Source organism: Aethalodelphis obliquidens, unplaced genomic scaffold (assembly GCF_003676395.1).
Source record: "Aethalodelphis obliquidens isolate GAN/ISIS:26980383/991018 unplaced genomic scaffold, ASM367639v1 scaffold29, whole genome shotgun sequence".
Classification (NCBI taxonomy): Eukaryota; Metazoa; Chordata; class Mammalia; order Artiodactyla; family Delphinidae; genus Aethalodelphis; species Aethalodelphis obliquidens.
In genome coordinates this window covers 7,851,184-7,875,662 of record NW_020837973.1, presented here as the reverse complement: position 1 = coordinate 7,875,662, position 24,479 = coordinate 7,851,184, and the positions used below count along the sequence as shown (strand labels likewise).

Here is a 24,479-nt window from a genome sequence, read left to right as displayed (position 1 = left end):
AAAAACAGCTTCGGTATTGTCCATTCCCTGTATTGTACCTTTATAGCCTATTTCATTAAAATGTGATAGTAACTACATTATTTTCCTTGCTCTGTTCTTTTTCTGGGTTTTTGAGTTAGACATTTAGCTTGTTAATTGCAGTCTTTATTAGAGTTCTCATCCCCCCCAAAAAACATTTTTTTCCTATTTCTTTAAATTTGTATCTATATGAGCCGATGGATGTTCACTAAACTTACTGTGACAATCTTTTTATGACGTAAGTCAAATCATTATGCTGTACACCTTAAACATATACAGTGCTGCATGTCAATTAGGTCTCAATAAAGCTGGAAGAAAAAAATTTCACTGCTTCCTTCCTAATATAAGTACTTAAGGCTAAATTTCTCTGTAAATATGACTTTACCTATATCACATAAGTTTTACATGTTGTATTTTTATGCAACATATGAATTTTTCTGATTTCCATTATGTCTTCTTTGTCACATGTGTTATTAGAAATATGGCTTACAACTGACAAATGTGAAGTTTTCTAAATTCTTTTTTAAATTATTAACTTGTAACCTAATCATGGTACTAACTATTCAGAATTTATTGAGACTTGCTTTGCAGCCCCAGACTTGATTAATTTTTCTAAATCTTGCATGAGCATTTGATATACCATTAGAATAACCTTGCTAATTGCTTTTCTCAGGATATCTAAATTCATACAATTCTTTTTTCCCGTGGATCCGTCAATTAGTGAGAGAAATATGCTGCATCAATGATTGAGGATTTGTGAATTTTCCTTACAATACTGTAGAGTTTTACTTTTTATATTTTGAAACTCTTTTGTTAGTTGTATACGTATCTGTATTTCCTAATGAACTGAATCATTTTTAGATAATAAATATTTTTACTGAAAAATATTTTAATCTAAATATCTGTGTTTCTGGTATTAGCATTTGTAAACTAGCTTTATTCTGACTGATGTCTGGTGTATTTTCCCCTTTGTGTATTGTGCTTTCTGATATAACCAGATTTTATATATTTACTTAATTTCTTCTAGTTTTTCTTTCTACAACTTTTTTCTTTACAGTTGTCTTCGTTCCCTTTCTAGCCTTCTACTGGATTGAGCAAGTTGTCTTTATTTCATCGTTTTTCCTCTCTACCGTTTTAGAAGATTGTATCTCTGGTTGTTCTTTTGTAATTACGATTACTATCCTTGATATTTTAACAACTGTGTATGAGTTAACTTCTAAAGTTAAATATTTCTGCTTTTTCCTGGAATCTTACTCTCTTCCCCCATTTTCTTGTTAGTCACTACTCATCCTTCCAATGTCAGCTCAAATGCCACCTTCTCAATGGTGCCTGTTCTGACTCCCCAGACTAAAGCAGACACTCCTAAACTTGCCTTTCATAGCACTTCCCAGGGCTTATGCTGACATACTTGTGAGATCAGTCATTGATTCCCACCTCCCCAAGGTAATTTTGACAGGGCGGGCATTGGCTATGCTGCTCTCCCTTCTACTCAACCTGCATCCAAGTGCCGGGCACATGCCAGGCAACAAGCTATACTGAAAGCAGAAAAGCAGTGTGGGAGGGAGGGATGGAGAGAAGGAGGGCTGCATGGGTGGTAATGCTGAGAGATGAACCTGCAGGGATACTGGATCTGGAAGAGTCGTACATGTTCTGTCAGTTAGAAATCCCATTCTTCTGCGAAAACCAGAATAGAGACAATGATGGATAAAACAGAAGGGGAAGTCATTTCTTTTTCATGTTATGAAGTCTGCAGGTAGCAATCCCGGGCTGATAAGGAGGCTTCGTAAAGTCACTAGGGATTCAGGCCTTTTTTTTTTTTTTTTCTTCCCAGCTTTACTATCCTTAGCTCATGGCTTATATCCTAAGGTTACCTTACAAGTCCAAGATGGTGGCTGGAATTTCAACTATCACAACCAAGTTCCAGGCAGGAATCTGGAAGGGGGAGGGAAGGGCAAGAAAGAGTACACCCAGGTAGGTGTTGCCCCCCTTTATGAAGCCTTCCTTGGAATCCCAGGGACTTACATCTTATTCGTCATGGCTAAATTCCACAGTCAAACCTAGGTGCAAGAAAAAAAATTATTTTCAAAGCCAGGAAGATTACAGTTTAAATATAATCAGGGGGTCTATGTTATTAAGGGTGATGGGGACAGGGGTTGCTGTTTGCAGATGATCACTGTGGTGTAGTGATATAGACTAGGGGTGACAGGGAGACAGGTAAGAGGAGGGGTTGGTATTTTGGGTGAGAGAAGTTGACATTCTGCATTAAGGCAACGATAACGGGAATGGAAAGGAGGGTCTGAAATGAGATTTGACAGACGGTGCGACAGGATCCTTAACAGTTCATCTTCCTGCTGATTTGCTTCAGAAGACACTTTGCCTACTGGTGTAATTTCACTTAGTAGATATTCTTTTCATTGAATTCAAGATCATTATGAGTTGATCTCCCTGGTAAATGATGGAATTAACTAAGACAGACTAATTTGTGTTTCTAAATCTGTGTAGGATAAGCATTATTTTTAAAAATATATTCCCAAATGTACTTATTTCCCCACCAAAGCTCTATTTCCAAAGACAGAGGAATATAGAGGACATTGATTAATAAGTATCAAACATATATATATATTTAAAAGTACAGTCTTTCTTTGCTTATAGATACTCAAGATATATACAAGGCTCAGTGTCAGAAAATTACACTCAGGAGTGTTTTATCTCCATGCTGCAAACCATTTGCATTTCCTGTAGGTATTCCCGCAATCTTTTAAACTTAGCATTTCCCCCCCACCCCCCGCCCATACAATACTTATAAAAAGGCGACTTGAGGTATTTTGAGCATACCGATTTTATTTTAAGGAAAGTGGGTTGCTAGAAAATATATATATCTAGACATTTAACCATAAACACCAGGAAAAATACTTCAGATTTCTAGAATACTTTGGTCTTCTGGATACATAGCTGAGGTAAAACACATCTTTTATTAATAGACCCTTACTGGAAGTGAGGTTAATTACTAAGCTTTTCTAAGTAAAAAATAAGTGAGCATTTCTTGTTGAATATATGCCCTGATCGTTGTATCCTTGAGTTCTTGCTGAGGTCCGCAGTAGATAGATTTTAAGCAGGCTGTTCCCTTGAACGTGGCTGTGACGTCTGGGAAGGTGGTTTTCACCTGTGAAGTGAGATCAAGAGAGCTCACTGGTGAGCAGAGCTCACCTGGATGGGGCGAGGGCCAGGTTACTCTGTGCTAATCTGCACGGAACAACCAGCAGTGGCAAAGCATGTTCACCTGGCCAGACGTGGGAAGCTTGAAGCAGGCCCTGGATGGACTTGGGTGGAAACTGAGACTTCAGAGAAGGGGACACGATGGAATGTCCAGTGCACAGACTGGCAGAGCGCTGGTGCCCACGTGGTTGACCTGGTCCTTCCATTCAAGGTCCAGGAAATTGCACTTTGTCCCATGCCCATGCTCAGATGTGTCATAACTATTTTTTCCATTCTATCCTAGTTCCTGGGCTGCTTTTTTGGAATAAAACTGGTCTGCTTACCTCTGCCAGGGGAGTGGGCTGCTACACTAAAAGGGGAGTGAGCGTTTCTTGGGTTAAAAAAAACCTAAAGAGTTTCTGGGGAAGTTCAAGGGATGTGAGTAGGAGCTGATGACTCCCTGAACTCTCGGTGATTCTTCATCTGTAAAAATTCTGGGGAGCATCCCAATGTCACCTGCAACCTTATTCATGGGTCTTCCAAATACTTAAAATTGGTGAACAAAAAGCAGCATTGTGCAATTTTAGTGATGCTCAAACAGATATCTTTTTATCAATGTTTGGCCATTTTAAGAAAAAAAACTGATGGGGTTGATCAGATGATCCAGCAGTTGTTCCAGTTCTTAAATGCCATGGATCTAAAAGAAGGAAAACAGGGGTGAAAAGAAAACATATGTTGATGGTGATTGTAACGTGTTCCCATCTCATTGGTAGGAAAATCCAGTTACGATGTAAATGTCTGGAGTCACAACTTCTGGGCTGAAGTTTTTCATGATATTAATATAATCTCATCGCATTGTAAGGATCACCAACAGCAAGGTTTCCCTTTAAGGTCACTTGTGACCAACAGCAGCATCATGATCTCTTCTGGGTGATGTTCTCTGCAGCCCCCTCCCAGCTTCTCTCCTCTAAGTTGGCAGTTTAACCATGTGGCTGGAATTCAAGCACAAGGGAGGGAAGAAAAGACAAGACAAAATCAATTACTTATTTCAGAGACATAAGAGATCCTTCATAGTTCCACCCAGAAACTGAGGTGAATCAGGAAATGGATGGCGTTTTTCAAATCACATGAATCAGCGCCCCAGAATTCATCATTTCCACCACGCGTTTGGTTGGATTTCTCATTCTTTTACATTAACTGCATGGCTTACCTAAACAGTTTAGGGAAAGCTATGATTTCATTTTTAAAGGAAGAGAACTAAACAGTTTTGTTTTGAAATGATCACCTCCAGTTTTGACTGTGATGTGTAGCAGCTTAATGCCAGAATTTCTTCAGTGAGTAGTTCTAAGGAAAAATCCCAGAAATTGCATTTGGAAAAAGGAAACACCTGTGGATTCTTTTAAATAATTTTTGTTGTAGAGAGCCTACTTCTGTGCTGGGCCTTGGGTGAGTATTTCACTTATGTCACTTTCTTTTTCCTTTAATGTTTACAAGGACCTATGTGACATCAGGTTTGTTTAAGCTCCTGATGAAGAAACTATACCTCAGAAAAGTTCAGGAACTTTCTCCAGGTCACAAGGCAAAGTCATGACTTCAGTTTAGTTCCATTTTGCTTTAAAACTAAGGATGCACCCTAAATTATTATTTGGTTTCTCCCATTCCTTATTTTTATTATTAATGTATTTGTAATTCATTATCACTAAAAATACATATTTTAATAATGCTTTGGTATAGTCTGTAAAGTACCTGTAAAATCGACCCCCCCAAACATACATATAAAGTTAACATAACTTATTGAATTAAATGTTACTAGCCCTCCTGGGTTATGGAGTAGATAGCTACTTCCTTCCCGCTGCTTAGCTCTCTATATGCAGAGAATTTTTTTTTTTTAACGCCTTTAACTGTAGTGTTGAGGGGCAAAGAACAAGGAGTAGTTAAACACATTTGGGTTCTAGTTTCTTTCTCCCTTTGCCCTGGCATCTGGAGGATACAAGGTCAGCATATCCACCCAAGGGTTGCAAGGTCAGGTGTAGGGCAGTGTCCTCCCTCCCCTTCCCACCTCCCCAGGGACAGAGCAGTCGGGCTAGACCTTGGCCAGCCTCCTCCTCCGGGGGGGAGCGCTCCTGGGCCTCTGTGCCACGTAAACAGGAGAATCGGAATGTCGGGAATGGAGCTAGTGCCCCACGTGTCAAGCACAGAAGGAGGCGTGTTAAGCTTTTCATTAAGGCCCCAGGAGCCCGGCAGCTGCCAGGCACCAGGCTGAGCGCTCCCAGCACAACCCAAGGAAGAATGCACCTCCGAGACCCGCCCAGCTACTGACATTTCCTCCGGACGTCTTAAAGGAAATCCGAGTGAGGCCTTGAGTACCCACAGCAGCTCCATCACCAGCGCTACAGAGAGACTGGAGTTCTGAGGCTGGGCTGAGCTTCCATGGAAACCTGCGGAACTACTTTCATTTAATTCTTTTATTAAAAAAAATATTTCTAGAAACTAAAGACAAATCAATGTCAATTTGTTTTCCGATTCTTTTTCTCTTGGATCTGCGTGGCTACAGCGGGAGCCATGACACCCTGCAGCTAGAGATGGGTTCTTTGTCTTGTAGCTGAACTCAAGGGCACAGTCTTGGGCACGCTGGGCCACTCCCACTATCGGGAATCCCAAGACCCGGCCACTGGCCCTGGAGCGGCTGTGTGAATGTGGGCCGTAGAGCTTTCCATTGTCACTGCGGTAAGAGGGTCGTGGTGGGGACGTTCATGAGTTTCCTTACGCAACGGAAACTTGAAAGCCACCCTTTGAGGCCGAGATGGAGAAAAAAGGGCCCAGAGAGACTGTTCCCCACCCCCATCCAGAAGGAAAGGGTCAGGCGCGGCCCTACAGCTTTCCCTACCGAAGTTTTGCAACAGAGTATCAACAAATTTTGCAACAAATTTCAGGAGTCTTGAAAGGTACTCTGCTTTCCAATTAAGAATCTTTTCACCTGAGTACTCGCTCGATAAAGGCGAAAGATTCGGCAAAAGGGCAGCAAGTATCAATAACATTTGCCCCATAATTGGTCGAGATAACTTTGTCCATCTGGCGGCCCCCTCTCTGGCTTAGCGTGGCCACCTGGGGACCCCTGACCTGCCTCCCTGGTTCGCTGCATCTGTTCGTTTCTCTAACCCAACTCTGCTGAAACTGAGCCGATCTAGCCGGGAGGCGCACCCCCAAATCGCTCCTCCAAGAATCCGCAGCAACTCCCTCGGTCTTTAAGAAGTTTCCAGCTCAGAGCGCGCAGGAGAATGTCGCACAGAAAGAACAAAATCACAGAGTCGGAGTCGGGAGGACCCCGCGGCCCCTGCCCCCGCTCTCATCACACGGCCGGATTCAGCCGGGGGACGCGCACGTACCTGGAGCTGAGGCCGGCGGAGTGGACGCGCCACATCTCGGGTCTCCGCCCGCGCTGCCTCCGGCCCTTTATGCCGACCCCCCAACTCTCCCCAGGTCCCCTCCCCCCGCAGCAGCCACGTCGGAGCTGCGGGACCGGGGGCGGAGGAGCTACAGAAAGTCTCTGCAAGGCGGGGGAGAGGGGGTCCCTGAAAGTCCAGGCTCGGGCGCAGTCGCACTGGGCAGGCAGCAGTGGGGCCCCTGGAGTCCAGGGGGACGCCGGGGGATCGGAGGGGGTCCGGTCCCGGGAAGGGGAGGTGTCAGGGGAGGGGCCCAGGGAGGTCAGAAACGGGGTGGAGCGCTCGGGTTTCAGCCGGGCTGGGAGGAGGAGGAGGAGGAGGAGGTGCGGCGGAGGGGGCGGGGGCCTGGGCGGGGCCTGGGGCGGGGCGAGGCGGCCCCGCGCTCCCGGCCAGTACTCCCCGCGCAGCTCTACTCGCCGGGAAGGCGGCGCCGGCGGCGGCTTCTCTCCCTGCGTCGGCTCCCGCGCGCCGCGCTCCCGCCGCGGGTGGACTCCGCAGCCCCTGGCCGCTCGCGGTCCCTCCCCGGCGGCGGCCCCCACCCTCCACTTCTCTCGGCTGGGGCGGCCCGGCCCTTGTGGCCCATCCGAGGGGCTCTCCTCTCCCACTCGGGCTCCTCTGCGGAGCTGGCTGGAGCACCCAAATTTGCCTCTTCGCCCGACGACCCCGTTGGGCGCGAACCTGCTCAACCCCGGTCCGGCCGTGCGCCCGGGGACGGTGCGCCTGGCGCTCGAGCCGGCGCCCCAGCCCGGAGCGCAGCGACTTGGGGGTGGTTCTGGGCAAGTGGCGGGGGGCGGCGGCTGCTGCCTCGACTTCCCTCGCCGGGCGCTGAAGAAGCCCCTCAGAGCCGCTCCGGGTCCCCGGCGCTGGATGACTGGCACGAGGAGCGCGCCTCCCACCTGGTGAGCGACCCCCCCGCCCCGTCCCCGCGTGGCCGTAGCCGCAGCCCCGACCCAGCCCCTTTGGGGCCAGGACCCGGGGGAGGCAGTGGTCGGCGGGTGGGTCGAGTCGATCTCGGCCCGGGTCGATCTGCAGGATCAGGGGGGCAGCCCGGGGGCAGGGTCAGGACTACCGTCAGTGCAGGGGCGCGCACAGTTGAGCTAGTACACGGGCTGGAAGTTTGTGTCTCTGCCTTTGCAGAGGTCTGAGTGTGCAGAGGTAAGGAGCGGAAGCGACCCGGTGGGCGCCCGGGCGGTGGGAGAGAGGGCACCCCTACCCAACACCTCCATAAGGTGCGCACTGGAGGTCTTTGCACGCAGCCGGCGCGTGTCCAGGCTCGCATTGTCGGGAGCTAAAAGCAGGGGTCCCGGTGGCCGACACTTCGCAGTCCGGTAATCGCCGCCCGGGGCAAGGTTTTTCTGGGCGAGTTACTGGGGCTTTGCGGCGCCCGCGAGAACCCGGGAGGCAGTGGGACTTGGGCTCAACTCCACCGAGCGCTTTGGTTAATGATGGAGACTGAGGCTGGCGGTCGCACAGAACGCCGCGGCCAGGGATGTAGGGGCCTGGGGAACCACTTGCTCCATGGGCTGTAGCCAGTCCACTCCGTTTCCGCGGGCATCTCTACGCCGCTCCACGATTTCGCATACCCTGGCTCAGGATTTCGGGGCCGGAGGTAGATCTGGGCGCCGGAGGGAAGACGTGCGATGGAGCCGCCGCCGAGGAGTGATCTCCCCGGGATCGCTCCCCGCGGCGCTCGGTGCCCGGCCTAGCTCAGTCAGATCCCGATTTCCCGGGCTTTGGCGGGAAGCGCGTTCACCTCCTCGCCCTTTCCTCGCTTTGTACCTGGATGCGGATGTTCAGAGTTGGGATTTAACTTTCCTGCGCTTGCGGCGTCCCCGGGATCCCCGGCAGGGGGCGCTGAGAGCGAGCTCAGGAAGAGGGCGAGAGGATGCTAGGAGCCCTCGGTGCTGGGTGAGTGGGTGGAGGTCCGAGTCAGCAGAGCGAGACCAGGCGGATCTTGCAGTGATTTCACAGAGGTGGAGGATGGTGGAGGAGTTGGTCAGTTGACCTGAGGGAGCTGTCAGCCTTGTTAGAAGAAGGGACAGGAAAGGTGGTTTCCAAACTCAAGGCCCTTAAGTAGAAAGACTCCTTTCAGAGACAAACGTATCCTTGTAAACTGTTCCTGTTTGTGCATGTCTTCCTCCCTGTGACCGCTGTATTTACTCAGAAAGAAATCGAAATTGAGTGAAGATAAGGTGAGTTATGTTTAATATTGACATTAAGTTCTCAGGTGCACATTAGTTAAAATGCCAGGAGTTACAAATAATTGTCGCATCTTTTTTTTTTTAGTTGAGGTTTATGTTGAATCTCGTATTTAAGCAAAACAATTGTATGTCACAGTTAGCTTATCCAGAAGAGTTCTGTCACGATGGCCACCTTTGGAAACGACAGATATGTTATTAATTATAGAGTTAGTCTTTCCTAAGGAGACATAGAAAGACAAAAACAGACTTTACCAGGGAAGATTTTTAACACCTAATTAGGATTGCTAAATTAATTGCTAGTTAATGCCACTTTCATTATTGAAGAGAGGGTAAACTTTATCATACACTATTTTGAGTGACCAATTCACGCTTTCAGTTCAGGCAGATAATACCTTACCTTGTGTATCATTTAAATAACTATTCCTGTCTATGTCTGCGTTTACTGCAGAGGAAATAGGGATTCTGTACCCCCAAAGATCTTTTGCCATGCTTGTCTTAAATGAAAAAGCAGTCTGAAATGTAACTGCTTGGGCTCCTTGAAGCTTTTTTCTTGAGTTTCTTTCTTGCAGAAATTTTGCCACGAAATAGCAGCTCATCCACAGTGCTGCACAGGTCACTCTCATCATTTGCACACTCATGGAATTGGGGGGGTGATGAACTGGTACCTGCTTTTACATGCTTTTAGCCTTGTATGTACTTCCTTAATAGGGAGAAGGTGGATGATGCTAATCATTTTATGCCTTTTACAAACTACAGTAACTTATTTGGTTGTTTTAATGGCAAACAGCTGTGAGATTCCTGCTGTGAGCAAAGACTTTGGTCTCCTGGGTGGTAAAGCTTGCCTTTGTCCAAAAGAAGTTTCTGAGATGTTCAAAACTTGGTAAAAATAAACCTGTGCTCTTCACTGCTGTCTCCTTTTAAAATGATTTCTTCTCCATGTCTGGATAGAATGAAACATAGAAACATATAGTGCAGTGGCTGTTCAAAGATGTCGGCCAGTGGGGCATGATGAATTACGCATGTTCTAAACTTTTGCTTAAGTTTTAGCGTTTGTAGACCTTCTGAATCCCCATTCACAGCTTTGCAGTGAGAAATCTTGCTTCACTTTAGATTCTTGATCGGAGATGTTAAAAAGCAGCAAACTTTTCTCTGTGTTGTATGCTAATTGCTCAAAATAACAGATGCTGGTTCCTTGGGACTCTCTCATATGCCCCTGATACTAGAGAGAGCTGCTTAGCTGAATCATTACATAATTTTTATTAACTTCGTGATTATTTTTAATGATTCCAAATGTCTGTTTTTGTTGTTATAGAGTCATTGAAATTAAGGCTTTTCTTCTGATATGCATACGGGAAAGTGGCGGAGGGGGGAACAGACCTTCATTAAAGGTCCAGCCAAAGGTCTAAAGGCATTCCATTATGGAAACAAGTGATCAGCAACTCTAGAGTTAACTAAGGTTAGGAACTAATCCCTAACAAGAAATTTGGATCACAGAATCCTCCAGTTTGTGAGACAGAACAAGTTAATTAGTTTATAATATGTCAGAGTCAAGGATTCCGTTTTTGGAGTAGTCTATGCACAGGTGTTTGAGAAAAGTCCCACATCCTGCAGTAAATCCCCCATAATTCTTGATTCTAAAATCACACCATATTTGTGTTTAAAAATGCTCCTGACATTGTTGCTACAGGTACGCAGACAAATTGCTTAGAGTATAATTATAACACCAAAGTGACACGTTTTTATGTTTAGAGTTAAATAAAATTTTTTAAAATGTAGCTTTTGCCCTGGAGCAAATTGAGTTGCACTGAAGTGCAAAGTGTGTGCACGGAACCTGGTACATTTCTGCCCACACGTGTCTATTTGCATATTTATATAGAGAAAGCGAACAATTTTCTTAAGTCCTAAGATGAGTACACATAAGCACTTTAAGCTGTTTATACTATCTTTGTGTACTGTTGTTGATAAAGTAGACATTTTCACATATGTCTCTGGCAACCTTTTAAAATTGAGATGCAGAAGTTTTGTTGAAAATTACTGGCTTTTATCACTCTGCTTGCTGCCTTGTAGAAACGATCAGCTGTAGATGGGGGGCAATCTGCTGTCTCTAATTCCTGCACAAATTGGTGACATATTAAAGATAAATTCAACAGGTGAGGAGTAGCTAGTTCATTGGGAAGCAGTTCGAAGAAGCAGCTTTTGTTGTGCTTGCTAAAGATATCACTGATTTCTTTGATGAATTTATCAGGTACTGGGTATCTTAGATATATATAGAATCAATTTCTAACGACAAGAAAAGAGGAAAAAAATTAAAGTAAGCTGGAATATACATAGACAAACTTGTTTTGATTCAGAATTTATGCCAAACAGAACAAAGCAAACGAAAACTTGATCCAAGAGAAGGTCCAGTATAACAAGTAACTTATTATAATGTACTGGTATTGACACAATTAAGCTTTGCCATCTAAAGGTTCTAGAGCTAGGGAAACTTGGCTCTGAATTTCACAGAGTATTCTGAAGCAACTTCAAAGACAAGTTATATAGTTCCCTGGGGTGTGACATTTAAAATAGGATGAACCCAATGGTGGGCTCAAGAAAACAGAAAATTTTCTCAAAGGAATTGCTGTTGTCTTTTTTTCTTTACCTTCTTTTATTGTCCAAGATTAATGGTTGTTTGACAAGAGCAAAGTTGAGCACTTTGCTTCTCTTTCCTAAGTTTTAAAATATATTAGGTTAGTACTGTTGCATTTGGAAAAAAGTAAATCATTCCATTCTTTACTTTTTTTTCCTACATGTACTAGAATTGGCTTCCTGATTAATATTGAAAACCACTATATTTTAAAAGAGAATAAAGTTTTAGAGGGTGAATTTCTTTTATTTCTGGAAGGCCATGGACTCACTAATCTTTATCTTCCTATCTGTCATTCATTACTTGTCACCATCTCTCTGGGGAATCAGCTACACTAGGATTCACGTAGAATGACGAGGAGGTACACATTGGAACAATTTTATTTTATGTTGCATTTTTATGTCTATTTGAGAGTAGATTACATTACTGCAATAGGTAATTCAATTACAGATATGTATGATAAACAACCAGGAGACTGATGCTATCAGAAGGCAACTCTACTGGAGAAATAATACTGTATTTGCTGAGATGTGAAATTAAATAAGTTCTAGGAAAGTGACCGTCAGGATTGAGCAAGGACAAATTGTTCACAGGAAATAGAGCCTCTTTCAATCAGTTCACATTCACCCAACACTTGGCAACGATATATGATATGCCTATGCAAAGAAAAACAGAGTCAGAAAAAATAAAAAGCAGTAAGAAAAATTCTGCTAAGCCATTTCCTGTAAGTTGTCTGCAGAAACATAAGATGGTTAGTGCCTGCTGTAACTTCCCGGAAGAGATCCGTTTCTCACCAGCTGACCCCAATACAATTCCATACAAAGAACTTCCCTTTCTGTAAAAGAAACTGGAGATGTGACACATCTTGGGGAGGGCTTACAAACCTGTGCTCAGTCAGCCACCAAGGATGCAGCTGCCCCACGGCCAGGACTACTCAAGCACTCAGTGCCAGGCCAGCATCCCCGACAGAGGCCAGGGGCATTTATGGCTGGACATCCTGCAGCCAAATGGGCTTTAGCATCACACCCTGCTTCTGTGATTCCTTTTACAGGGCTGAGGTTTAGATCTGCTGTAAAACTTTACCGATTGTAAAGCTGAGAACATTGTGTGTAGCTGGTAGCATAAAGCAAAAATAATTGCTCTGGATGTCAACCGTCCTTTCTTTGTTCAGCAGACGTTGCTCTTAAGCCATGGCTCATGCCAGTCGAGGTACATGTGGGAACTGAGTAAGAATTTGCTTCTGAGACGCCTGTCAATTCCTGCCTGTTCTAGCTGTGGACTTGACTTTGGGAAAGTTAGTGCTAGGAAAGCTGGGTAGAATAAATTACCAGAAGCCCGGGCTTTAATAGAGTACTTGCCTAATTGGGCAGGGCAGTTGGGAGAGGCCTTGGCCTCCAGTGAAGCACTTGATGGCCAGGGAGAGGTCCCCACGGGACAGGCCCGCCTACTGTGCTGGAGCTATGTCAGCGGTGGTTGGACAGGTTGCAGGCCAGCTGGAGAGGGGTGGTGATGGCAGCAGCAGTTCACAGTGGCGTAACTGTCCCCGTGTGACTGAGGGGTGTCAGATAGAGGTCCTGGGAGGGCTCTGCACAGAGGATGCGGGCGGAGCATGTGGATGGACTTGGAGACGGCCAGGCAGCAGTGGTGGGTCAGGATGCCAGGTCTGCATCGCCCCTGGGGGCCCCCACCTTAGAAGCAGGTCCTCCAGAAGATAGAAGGGGAGGAGTAGCCAGGAAGTGGGGTAGGACTTCCCTACAAGAGTGATGAGGATGTTGGGTTGCTCCAACCCAACTTGCTGTATTGGCTTTTTTTTTTTTTTTTTTTTGTGGTATGCGGGTCTCTCACTGTTGTGGCCTCTCCCATTGCTAAGCACAGGCTCCGGACGCGCAGGCTCAGCGGCCATGGCTCATGGGCCCAGCTGCTCCGCGGCATGTGGGATCTTCCCGGATTGGGGCATGAACCCGTGTCCCCTGCATTGGCAGGCGGACTCCCAACCACTGCGCCAGCAGGGAAGCCCCATGCTGTATTTCTTAAAGACTTTCACCAACAGAGAATGGAAGCTTAGCAGCCACATGAGACTGCCACTGGTGAGTCTTCCATGTCTAAAACAGCGCCTGGCACACAGGCTGCCCTGGGTTCATACGTGTGGTGAATGAATGAATCAGTAGATGCCTTTATGTGGTATATAAATAGTACAGACTGTGATATAGTGTCCTGGATAAAGGCTGTGACCTTACTAGGACTTTGGGGGCCAACCGTGGAAGCTGAACACTATTTAGGTGGAGAAAAGTGTTTCAAATACCCCCAAACTGATTTATTTGCAGAGTCTTGAAATAAAGATGTCTTTGTGAGTCAAGGACTGTGCACTTCACGTATCCTAATACAGGGCTATTTGCACTGTTGTAAATGCTTGTTCCGTCAATTGATGACCTTGCTGGACTTGGAGATTAGCATAAAACACTTTATGTGTATTCAAATAGTTTATTAAACATAAAAAAGTGAAATTCAGGGATGTTGTTTACTTATTGAGACCAGCTCCCCTCCCCTCGCCCACCCATAGGCACAAAAATTCCAGGGAATGTATTGTATCCTCATGATGTATTTTCACACATTACAGAGACTTTTAGAAATTCTAGAATATTTTAGAACTAGGGAAGCCTTTCTTATTTTATTTCTGCGATGAGGCCCATAAGCCTTGTCACTTAGTTGGATTTATAGATTTAATAAGCTGAAACAGATGAGTGGATAAATAAAATGTGGTCTAGCAGCAATACAATGGACTACTATTCAGCAATCAGATGAATGAACTCTTGATAGAAGCTGCAGTAAGCGTGAACTTGGAAACATTATGCTTAGTGAAAGAAGCCAGTCACAAAAGACTGCATGTCGTATGATTCCATTTATAGGAAATGTCTAGAAAAGGTAAACCTGTGAAGGCGGAAGGCAGATTCGCAGTGGCCTGAGGCTGGGGCTGCAGGTTGGAAGGCACTGCAAATGGGCAGGTGGGACTTTTCAGGGCAATGGAAATGTTCTAAAACTGCATTGTGGGGATAGTCACACAGCTCTGTACATTTACTAAGGATCATCGAATTGTGCACTTACAGTGTGTGAATGTTGTATCATGTAACCTATACCTCAGTAAAGTTGTTTACAAAAAAAGAAATCTGGGACATAATCTCTAAAGTTAGAGTACGTGAAACCCCATGACCTAAACAAGTCCTGCTGTGTTTCCTGGGAATTGTGTCTGTGTTTCCAGGGTTTTCACAAAGCCTAGTGCCTTGGCCACCAGATGCCAGGACAAACAGCCTCTCTTTGATCCCACGGCACTTCCTGGGAAGTGTATCAGAGCTGTGATCTCTGTCATGAAAACAAGCAAACCCAGGTTGTTTCCAGATGAGAGCACGGAACCGAATCAAATCCATTAAACTCATCGGCCCACCTGGCTACTCCATGTTTGCTACACCCCGATTCCCAGTCGTTTGTTAGAGGATACTTCTCTTCTGCCAGTTTTATTGGTACATGGACATCGCTCCAGGAGTGGGGGTGGAAATCTTTGAAAACATAGTCTCCTGATCTCATTAGAGCTGCAGGGTCTGGGACTCCCAGAGCATGGCTCTGCTCGCCAAGGGATGCTGGTTTCCTGGGATGGACCAAAGTGCACGACGCCTGCTTCTGTACCCTTGTTCACTTAGCAGAGCTTTCGCTTCCCCTGGTGAGGTTACTTCTAACAGCCAGAGCCAGTGGCGCAATGCATAGTTTTGAATGCCCAGAGCCTGAATGGTTGAAGTGGAGAGCGCCTTTTTTTCCCCCCATTAGAAGAAGAGCCATAGGATCACTTATGGCTCTTTCCATTTTTCTTTGACATGTTTTTGCAGTTTAAAGCACAAGCTGAGGTTAGGTTATGGGTAGAGATACATGTGAATTGCCTCTAATTTCACTCTCTTGCCCTTCCCTCCTCTGTTTCAACTCCCTTCCCCATGTGAAAGGGACTTGCCAGGCTTTGTCCAGGCAGTGGCATCTCCAGTGCCTGCCTCTTTGCTCTGGGGATTCAGAGCTGCTGCTGGATGCTGTGATATCGTAGGTGTCATCGACGGACATGTTCTTTGGCTCAGTCTTGTCCCTGGGCTGCTTCATGTTGGCTCCTATAAGTCAGTCCTCATCTAGGTCAGTTACAAGTATGACGGGAATGCGGTGGCAATTTAATTTCATCCCAGCATTTGTTTCACATCTGATGGTGCTCTCAGGCTGGGAGAAGCATGCATCGGCTTATCAGGTGAGAGAAGCACTTGTGAGAAGGCAGTGGGAACCTCTCCGTCCCTCAGCCTCCAGTCCTGACGGAAGAGATCGGAAGCCTTGGAGCTATGCTTCTCAAGGCCCTTCCTCTTCTCCACCTTGAACTCTCACGTCCCTGGCCCCTGGTCACAAAGCTGGTGCCAGGAAGGTGAGGATACCTGAACCCAGATGCTTCAGTTGACAATATTTCCCACTCCACCTGTCTATCCCCACTTTCCTTACAATGCACATCTGAAACCAGTGTAAATGCCCCTCGTGAATGGAAATTGTGCCGTAGTCGGGGGTGGGGCTGGGTGAGGGTGGATATGGGAGGTCCTGGAGCTCTGCACCTCCGGGCAGGGCACATTGGCTGTCAAGGCTTCCCAAGCAGAGTCCTAAGTCAGGCCTGGAGCCAGATTTACTCCCTGTGTGCCAGCAGTGATGGAATTCCTAGCTTCTATTGCCAGCTTGTGAAAGAAAATCATTCAGGAAACTGCAAGCTGGTGAGTAAGAATTGCAAAGATTCATTCACTTGAAAGCTGACGCCTGAAACTTTTAAGTTCGAACAAATTCTCCAGGCCCACCTGCTGGGTTTCCATCTCCTTGTGGTTTATCTTGGTGCAGAGGAAAGTCCGTGGTGGTAAAGGGCTCACGGTGGGGATCTTGGCGGACACCCCCCAGAGATGGTACTGGCAGAAGGGCCTTCTGGATGTCCCACACCTCACTCATCCCTGACCCAGGAATCTGTGCAGTAAGGTCCACTTCTTTTGAACTCCGTGGAGTAAATACCAGTGCTTGGATGTTAGTTGCTAAAGCTGTAAACCCCGGTTAGACCGTAGAGGGGAATAGTCAAGTCTTCATAGTGGTTAGACACCTTGTCAATTCAAATACGTTGAAGACACTTTTAAGAAGAGTGTCTGTCAATGAATTAATTGTTTATTGAGGGAGGCTCAAGGAAATCAATGCTTTGAACTTGGACCATGGCTAGAGGAGAGACTGACTTGCCCAACATGGGGAAGAGAATACAGAGAGTAACATACCTTATGTTTTTGATTAGGAAGAATAGTGCTTCCCAAGGCCTACGTAGTATTTAAAAGGGACTTTTTTTTTTCTCATATAATGAAAATAATAACAGAAGATCAAACACTTTAGATTCAAACCCACTTTAGAAGTAAATTTGATTTATTTGTTTGGGTTTGTGAATGGGAGTAGTACTAGCTTTGGAGTGAGTTTGGGAAATAGATAAACATTCTTCATTTAATCTTTGGGACCCTGAGTTCCTTGATAATCTTTCAGAGAAATCTCAGTTTTTCTTCTGGTGGCCGATTACTTTGCTCTTTTCTGTCAAGAGGGAAAAGAATATCATGGCCTCTTACCTAGTAAGTATGGATTAGAGGAGAAACTCAGTCAGGTGCAGATCTTGTTTCATACTTCTCCAGAGTGTCACCCATATCTTTGTCCTCTATCAGAATGCCCAGCTCCATTGGTGCCTTGGTTTGGGGTCAACATGAAGAAGGGACACAGAAAGGAAAAGAGTGCCCTGAATGCTGGAAATCCTTCTGCGCTCCAGAGAATGTTGGTTCCATTTAGTCTTTTTCTTTCCTTTTAATAAATTCTATACTGACTTTTTCTGTCCTCCTCTCGCAACCCAGACAGTGATCCTTTTTTTGCAAAAGCAATCACAGCTCTGATCCTTCCCGTCATCAGCGAGCTTGTGATCTGCAGAAGAGCCACGAAGCACCATGTCACACATTTGCGTGGGAGCACAGCCCCAGTGGACTGGGACACTGGCCAACTTGCCCCTTGGAGTGGGCGCCATGGAGGTTGTAACCCACGAAGCGAGGCTACGAGTTCACCCCTGGGTGATCTGTAATGTGGAGTCTCTTTCATTTCTGGTGGTAGTGCGTGAACGTTGATGCAGGTTTTGGGTTTGCCGCTAAGTGCCTTTCAATGGGCTTTTAATTTTTCATTTTTAAATTAAAAGTGTATGTGTGCCAGAAGAACTGGCTTCGGGGCCCAGATTTCCTGCCTGGAGGTCGTTGGAGATGGGGCCAAGTGGGAAGAATAAAAATCGTGATTGGAAGCTTGGCAAAAATCATCATTAAGAGGCCCGGGCAAAGGGCACAATTAGCGCACGGCTCAGATCGGGGACGGATGTGGGAGACCCGCAGGGCCAAGTGCCCTTTGTGGGTTCTTCTTTAATTGCACTGTTGAGTGAACACCCAGTTTAATTAAGCCTGCGGGGGTAGACTTAAGATAACAAGTCAAAAGCATGTTAGGGAAGGCTGCTTGCTTGAAAGGGTATGGGAACCCCTCGTGTTTATCACTGTTACTCTTAAGGTGAGTGCTACCCTGTCTTTTTATTTTATTTAAAATTTTTTAAATTTTATATTGGAGTATAGTTGATTAACAATGTGGTGTTAGTTTCAGGTGGACAGCAAAGTGATTCAGTTATACATATACATGTATTTTTTCTTTTTCAAATTATTTTCTCATTTAGGTTATTAGAGAATATTGAGCAGGGTTCCCTGTGCTATGCAGTGGGTCCTTGTTGGTTACCCATTTTAAAGATAGTAGTGTGTACACGTTAATCCCAAACTCCGAATTCATCCCTCCCTGCCTCCCACTCACTTTTCCACTTTGGTAACCATAAATTTGTTTCCTAAGTTGGTGAGTCTGTTTCTGTTTTGTAAATAAGTTCATTTGTATCATTTTTTTTTTTTAGATTCTGCATATAAGTGATATCATATGATATTTGGCTTTCTCTGTCTGACTTACTTCACTTAGTATGAAAATCTCCAGGTCCATCCATGTTGCTGCAGATGGCATTATTTCATCCTTTTTAATGGCTGAGTAATATTCTATTTTTTTGTTTTGTTTGTTACAAGGTATTTATTTATTTATTATGAATTTTTGAATTTTATTTTCTTTATTTTTTTATACGGCAGGTTCTCATTAGTTATCCATTTTATACACATCAGTGTACACATGTCCCAATTCATCACACCACCACCACCACCCCGCTGCCGTTTTCCCCCCTTGGTGTCCATACGTTTATTCTCTACATCTGTGTCTCTATTTCTGCCCTGCAAACGGATTCATCTGTACCACATTTCTAGGTTCCACATATATGTGTTAATATACAATATTTATTTTTCTCTTTCTGTCTTACTTCACTCTGTATGACAGTCTCTAGATCCATCCATGTCTCAACAAATGACCCAGTTTTGTTCCGTTTTATGGCTGAGTAATATTCCATCGTATATATGTAGCACATCTTCTTTATCCATTTGTCTGTTGATGGGCATTTGGGTTGCTTCCATGACCTGGCTGTTGTAAATAGTGCTGCAGTGAACATTGGGGTGCATATGTCTTTTGGAATTATGGTTTTCTCTGGGTTTATGCCCAGTAGTGGGATTACTGGATCATATGGTAATTCTATTTTTAGTTTGTTAAGGAACCTTTATACTGTTCTCCATAGTGGCTGTATCCATTTACATTCCCACCAACAGTGCCAGAGGGTTCCCTTTTCTCCACACCCTCTCCAGCATTTGTTGTTTGTAGGTTTTCTGATGATGCCCATTCTAACTGGTGTCAGGTGATACCTCATTGTAGTTTTGATTTGCATTTCTCTAATAATTAGTGATGTTGAGCAGCTTTTCATGTGCTTGTTGGCCATCTGTATGTCTTCTTTGGAGAAATGTCTGTTTAGCGCTTCTGTCCATTTTTCGATTCGGTTGTTTGTGTTTTTAATATTGAGCTACATGAGCTGTTTATATATTTTGGATATTAATCCTTTGTCCATTGATTCATTTGCAAATATTTTCTCCCATTCTGAGGGTTGTCTTTTCGTCTTGTTTATGGTTTCCTTTGCTGTGCAAAAGCTTTTAAGTTTCATTAGGTCCCATTTGTTTATTTTTGTTTTTATTTCCATTACTCTAGGAGGTGGATCAAAAAGGATCTTGCTGCGATTTATGTCATAGAGTGTTCTTCCTATGTTTTCCTCTAAGAGTTTTCTAGTGTCTGATCTTACATTTAGGTCTCTAACCCATTTTGAGTTTATTTTTGTGTATGGTGTTAGGGAGTGTTCTAATTTCATTCTTTTATATGTAGCTGTCCAATTTTCCCAGCACCACTTATTGAAGAGACTGTCTTTTCTCCATTGTATATCCTTGCCTCCTTTGTCATAGATTAGTTGACCATAGGTGCGTGGGTTTATCTTTGGGCTTTCTATCTTGTTCCATTGATCTTTATTTCTGTTTTTGTGCCAGTACCATATTGTCTTGATTACTGTAGTAATCTTTGTAGTATACTATACTTTGTACTATACTTTATAGTATAGTCTGAAGTCAGGGAATCTGGTTCCTCCAGCTCTGTTTATTTCCCTCAAGACTGCTTTGGCTATTCAGGGTCTTTTGTGTCTCCATACATATTTTAAGATTTTTTTGTTCTAGTTATGTAAAAAATGCCTTTGGTAATTTGATAGGGATTTCATTGAATCTGTAGATTGCTTTGGGTAGTATAGTCATTTTCACAATATTGATTCTTCCAATCCAAGAACATGGTATATCTCTCCATCTGTTTGTATCATCTTTACTTTCTTTAATCAGTGTCTTATAGTTTTCTGCATACAGGTCTTTTGTCTTCCTAGGTAGATTTATTCTTAGGTATTTTATTCTTTTTGTTGCAATGGTAAATGGGAGTATTTCCTTAATTTCTCTTCCAGATTTTTCATCATTAGTGTATAGGAATGCAAGAGATTTCTGTGCATTAATTTTGTATCCTGCAACTTTACCACATTCATTGTTTAGCTCTAGAAGTTTTCTGGTGGCATCTTTAGGATTCTCTATGTATAGTATCATGTCATCTGCAAACAGTGACAGTTTTGCTTCTTCTTTTCCAATTTGTATTCCTTTTATTTCGTTTTCTTCTCTGGTTGCCGTGGGTAGGACTTCCAAAACTATGTTGAATAATAGTAGTGAAAGTGGACATCCTTGTTTTGTTCCTGATCTTAGAGGAAATGCTTTCAGTTTTTCACCATTGAGACTGATGTTTGATGTGGGTTTGTCGTACATGGCCTTTATCATGTTGAGGTAAGTTCCCTCTATGCCCACTTTCTGGAGGGTTTATTTTTATCATAAATGGGTGTTGAATTTTGTCAAAAGCTTTTTCTGCATCTATTGAGATAATCATATGGTTTTTCTCCTTCAATTTGTTAATACGGTTTATCACATTGATTGATTTGCGTATATTGAAAAATCCTTACATTCCTGGGATAAACCCTACTTCATCATGGTGTATGATCCTTTTAATGTGCTGTTGGATTCTGTTTGCTAGTATTTTGTTGAGGATTTCTGCATCTATATTCATCAGTGATATTGGTCTGTAATTTTCTTTTTTTTGTAGTATCTTTGTCTGATTTTAGTATCAGGGTGATGGTAGCCTCATAGAATGAGTTTGAGTATGTTCCTTCCTCTGCAATTTTTTGGAAGAGTTTGAGAAGGATGGGTATTAGCTCTTCTCTACATATTTGATAGAATTCACCTGTGAAGCCATCTGGTCCTGGACTTTTGTTTGTTAGAAGATTTTCAAATACAGTCTCAATTTCATTACTTGTGATTGGTCTGTTCATATTTTCTATTTCTTCCTGGTTCAGTCTTGGAAGGTTATACCTTTCTAATAATTTGTGGTCAGAAAAGATGCTTGATATGATTTCAGTTTTCTTAAATTTACTAAGGCTTGATTTGTGACCCAAGATGTGATCTATCCTGGAGAACGTTCCGTGCACACTTGAGAAGAAAGTGTAATCTGCTGTTTTTGGATGGAATGTCCTATAAATGTCAATCAAATCTATCTGGTCTATTGTGTCATTTAAAGCTTGTGTTTCCTTATTAATTTTTTGTTTCGATGATCTGTCCATTGGTGTAAGTGAGGTGTTCAAGTCCCCCACTATTATTGTGTTACTGTCGATTTCCTCTTTTATGGCTGTTAGCAGTTGCCCTATGTATCGAGGTGCTCCTATGTTGGGTGTATATATATTTATAATTGTTATATCTTCTTCTTGGATTGATCCCTTGATCATTTTGTAGTGCCCTTCCTTGTCTCTTGTAACATTCTTTATTTTAAAGTCCATTTTATCTGATATGAGTATTGCTACTCCAGCTTTCTTTTGATTTCCCTTTGCATGGAATATCTTTTTCCATCCCCTCACTTTCAGTCTGTATGTGTCCCTAGGTCTGAAGTGGGTCTCTTGTAGACAGCATATATATGCGTCTTGTTTTTGTATCCATTCAGCAAGCCTGTGTCTTTTGGTTGTAACATTTAATTCATTCACATTTAAGGTAATTATCAATATGTATGTTCCTATTACCATATTCTTAATTGTTTTGGGTTTGTTTTTGTAGGTCCTTTTCTTGTCTTGTGTTTCCCAGTTAGAGAAGTTCCTTTAGCGCTTGTTGTAAAGCTGGTTTGGTGGTGCTGAATTCTCTTAGCTTTTGCTTGTCTGTCAGGGTTTTAATTTCTCAGTGGAATCTGAATGAGTTCCTTGCCAGGTAGAGTAATCTTTGTTGTAGTTTCTTCCCTTTCATCACTTTAAGTATGTCATGCCACTCCCTTCTGGCTTGTAGAGTTTCTGCTGAGAAATCAGTTGTTAACCTTATGCGAGTTCCCTTGTATGTTATTTGTCGTTTTTCCCTTGCTGCTTTCAATAATTTTTCTTTGTCTTTAATTTTTGCCAATTTGATTACTGTGAATCTCAGCATGTTTCTCCTTGGGTTTATCCCATATGGGACTCTCTGTGCTTCCTGGACTTGGGTGGCTATTTCCTTTCCCATGTTAGGGAAGTTTTTGACTATAATCTCTTCAAATATTTTCTTGGGTCCTTTCTCTTTCTCTTCTCCTTCTGGGACCTCTATAATGCGAATGTCATGTTGCATTTAATGCTGTCCCAGAGGTCTGTTAGGCTGTCTTCATTTCCTTTCATTCTTTTTTCTTTATTCTGTTCTGCCGCAGTGAATTCCACCATTTTGTCTTCCAGGTCACTTATTTGTTCTTCTGACTCAGTTATTCTGCTATTGATTCCTTCTAGTGTAGTTTTCATTTCAGTTATTGAATGTTCATCTCTGTTTGTTCTTTACTTCTTCTAGGTCTTTGTTAAATATTTCTTGCATCTTCTCGATCTTTGCCTCCATTCTTTTTCCGAGGTCCTGGATCATCTTCACTATCATTATTCTGAATTCTTTTTCTGGAAGGTTGCCTATCTCCACTTCATTTAGCTGTTTTTCTGGGGTTTTATCTTGTTCCTTCATCTGGTACATAGCCCTCTGCCTGTTCATCTTTTCTATCTTTCTGTGAATGTGGTTTTTGTTCCATAGGCTGCAGGACATAGTTCTTACTTCTGCTGTCTGCCCACTGGTGAATGAGGCTATCTAAGAGGCTTGTGCGAGTGTCCTGATGGGAGGGACTGGTGATGGGTAGAGCTGGCTGTTGCTCTGGTGGGCAGAGCTCAGTAAAACTTTTGTCTGCTTGACTGCTGATGGGTGGGGCTGGGTTACCTCCCTGTTGGTTGTTTGACCTGAGGCGACCCAACACTGGAGCCTACCCGGGCTCTTTGGTGGGGCTAATGGCGGACTCTGGAAGGGCTCATGCCAAGGAGTACTCCCCAGAATTTCTGCTGCAAGTGTCCTTGTCCCCACGGTGAGCCACAGCCACCCCTCGCCTCTGCAGGAGACCCTCCAACAGTAGCAGGTAGGTCTGGTTCAGTCTCCCCTGGGGTCACTGCTCCTTCCCCTGGGTCCCGATGCACACACTACTTTTTGTATGTGCCCTCCAAGAGTGGAGTCTCTGTTTCCCCCAGTCCTGTCGAAATCCTGCAATCAAATCCCGCTAACCTTCAAAGTCTGATTCTCTAGGAATTCCTCTTCCTGTTGCCGGACCCCCAGTTTGCAAAGCCTGACGGGGGCTCAGAACCTTCACTTCAGTTGGTGGGCTTCTGTGGTATAATTGTTCTCCAGTTTGTGAGTCACCCAGCCAGCAGTTATGGGATTAGATTTTATTGTGATTGTGCCCCTCCTACCATCTCATTGTGGCTTCTCCTTTGTCTTTGGATATGGGGTATCTTTTTTGGTGAGTTCCAGTGTCTCCCTGTCAATGATTGTTCAGCAGTTAGTTGTGATTCTGGTGTTCTCACCAGAGGGAGTGAGAGCACGTTCTTCTACTCTGCCACCTTGAACCAATCTCAGTAATATTCTATTGTATATATGTACCCTGTCTTTTTACACCTAGCTGTTGGGATGGACCTTGATGTCTGCCAATTAGCCAATTTGCCTGCTAATGGCCGTGTGACCCAAATATGTTACAGTTTATGTGAGATTTTTTCAAAAACCCCTGGTGAAGGAGACCATCACTGCCAGCCAGATCCATCCCTGTGTCTTTCCTCTATGTGGGAAGAACACAATTTGTATTATAAATGTATTTCTATCAAAGAGTTTGGCATTAGACATTTAAGAATTTGTTGAAAGCTAAAGGAGTTCATATAAAGATATAATTAGAGGTACATTTGAAACTTGTAAAATATACATGTTTGAAGTGCTTGGCTTTTCTGAGCAATTGGGAGGTTGTTAGCTGTTTCCTTTTCCTACATTAGCTTCCAGATGATTAATGGGATTTATTTAATTAAATGTTCACATTTAAGTGAAGTGGAGGCCCAGGGAGTGTTCTGAAAAT

General features: G+C 43.9%; 1 protein-coding gene and 1 non-coding gene across 2 annotated transcripts in view; one reads left to right on the top strand and one right to left on the bottom strand.

The window, feature by feature from the left end:
• Positions 1–4,304: 4,304 nt before the first annotated feature.
• LOC113630262 (small nucleolar RNA SNORD123) lies at positions 4,305–4,374 on the bottom strand. The gene has a single exon (XR_003436881.1). It is a non-coding gene; the product is annotated as a small nucleolar RNA SNORD123 (small nucleolar RNA).
• A 2,744-nt stretch (positions 4,375–7,118) lies between these two features.
• SEMA5A (semaphorin 5A) overlaps positions 7,119–24,479 on the top strand; it is a 477,675-nt gene continuing 460,314 nt past the window's right edge. The window contains exon 1 of the mRNA XM_027125304.1: positions 7,119–7,555. The gene's annotated coding sequence lies outside the window, so the exon portion shown is untranslated. The remainder of the gene's footprint in view (positions 7,556–24,479) is intronic.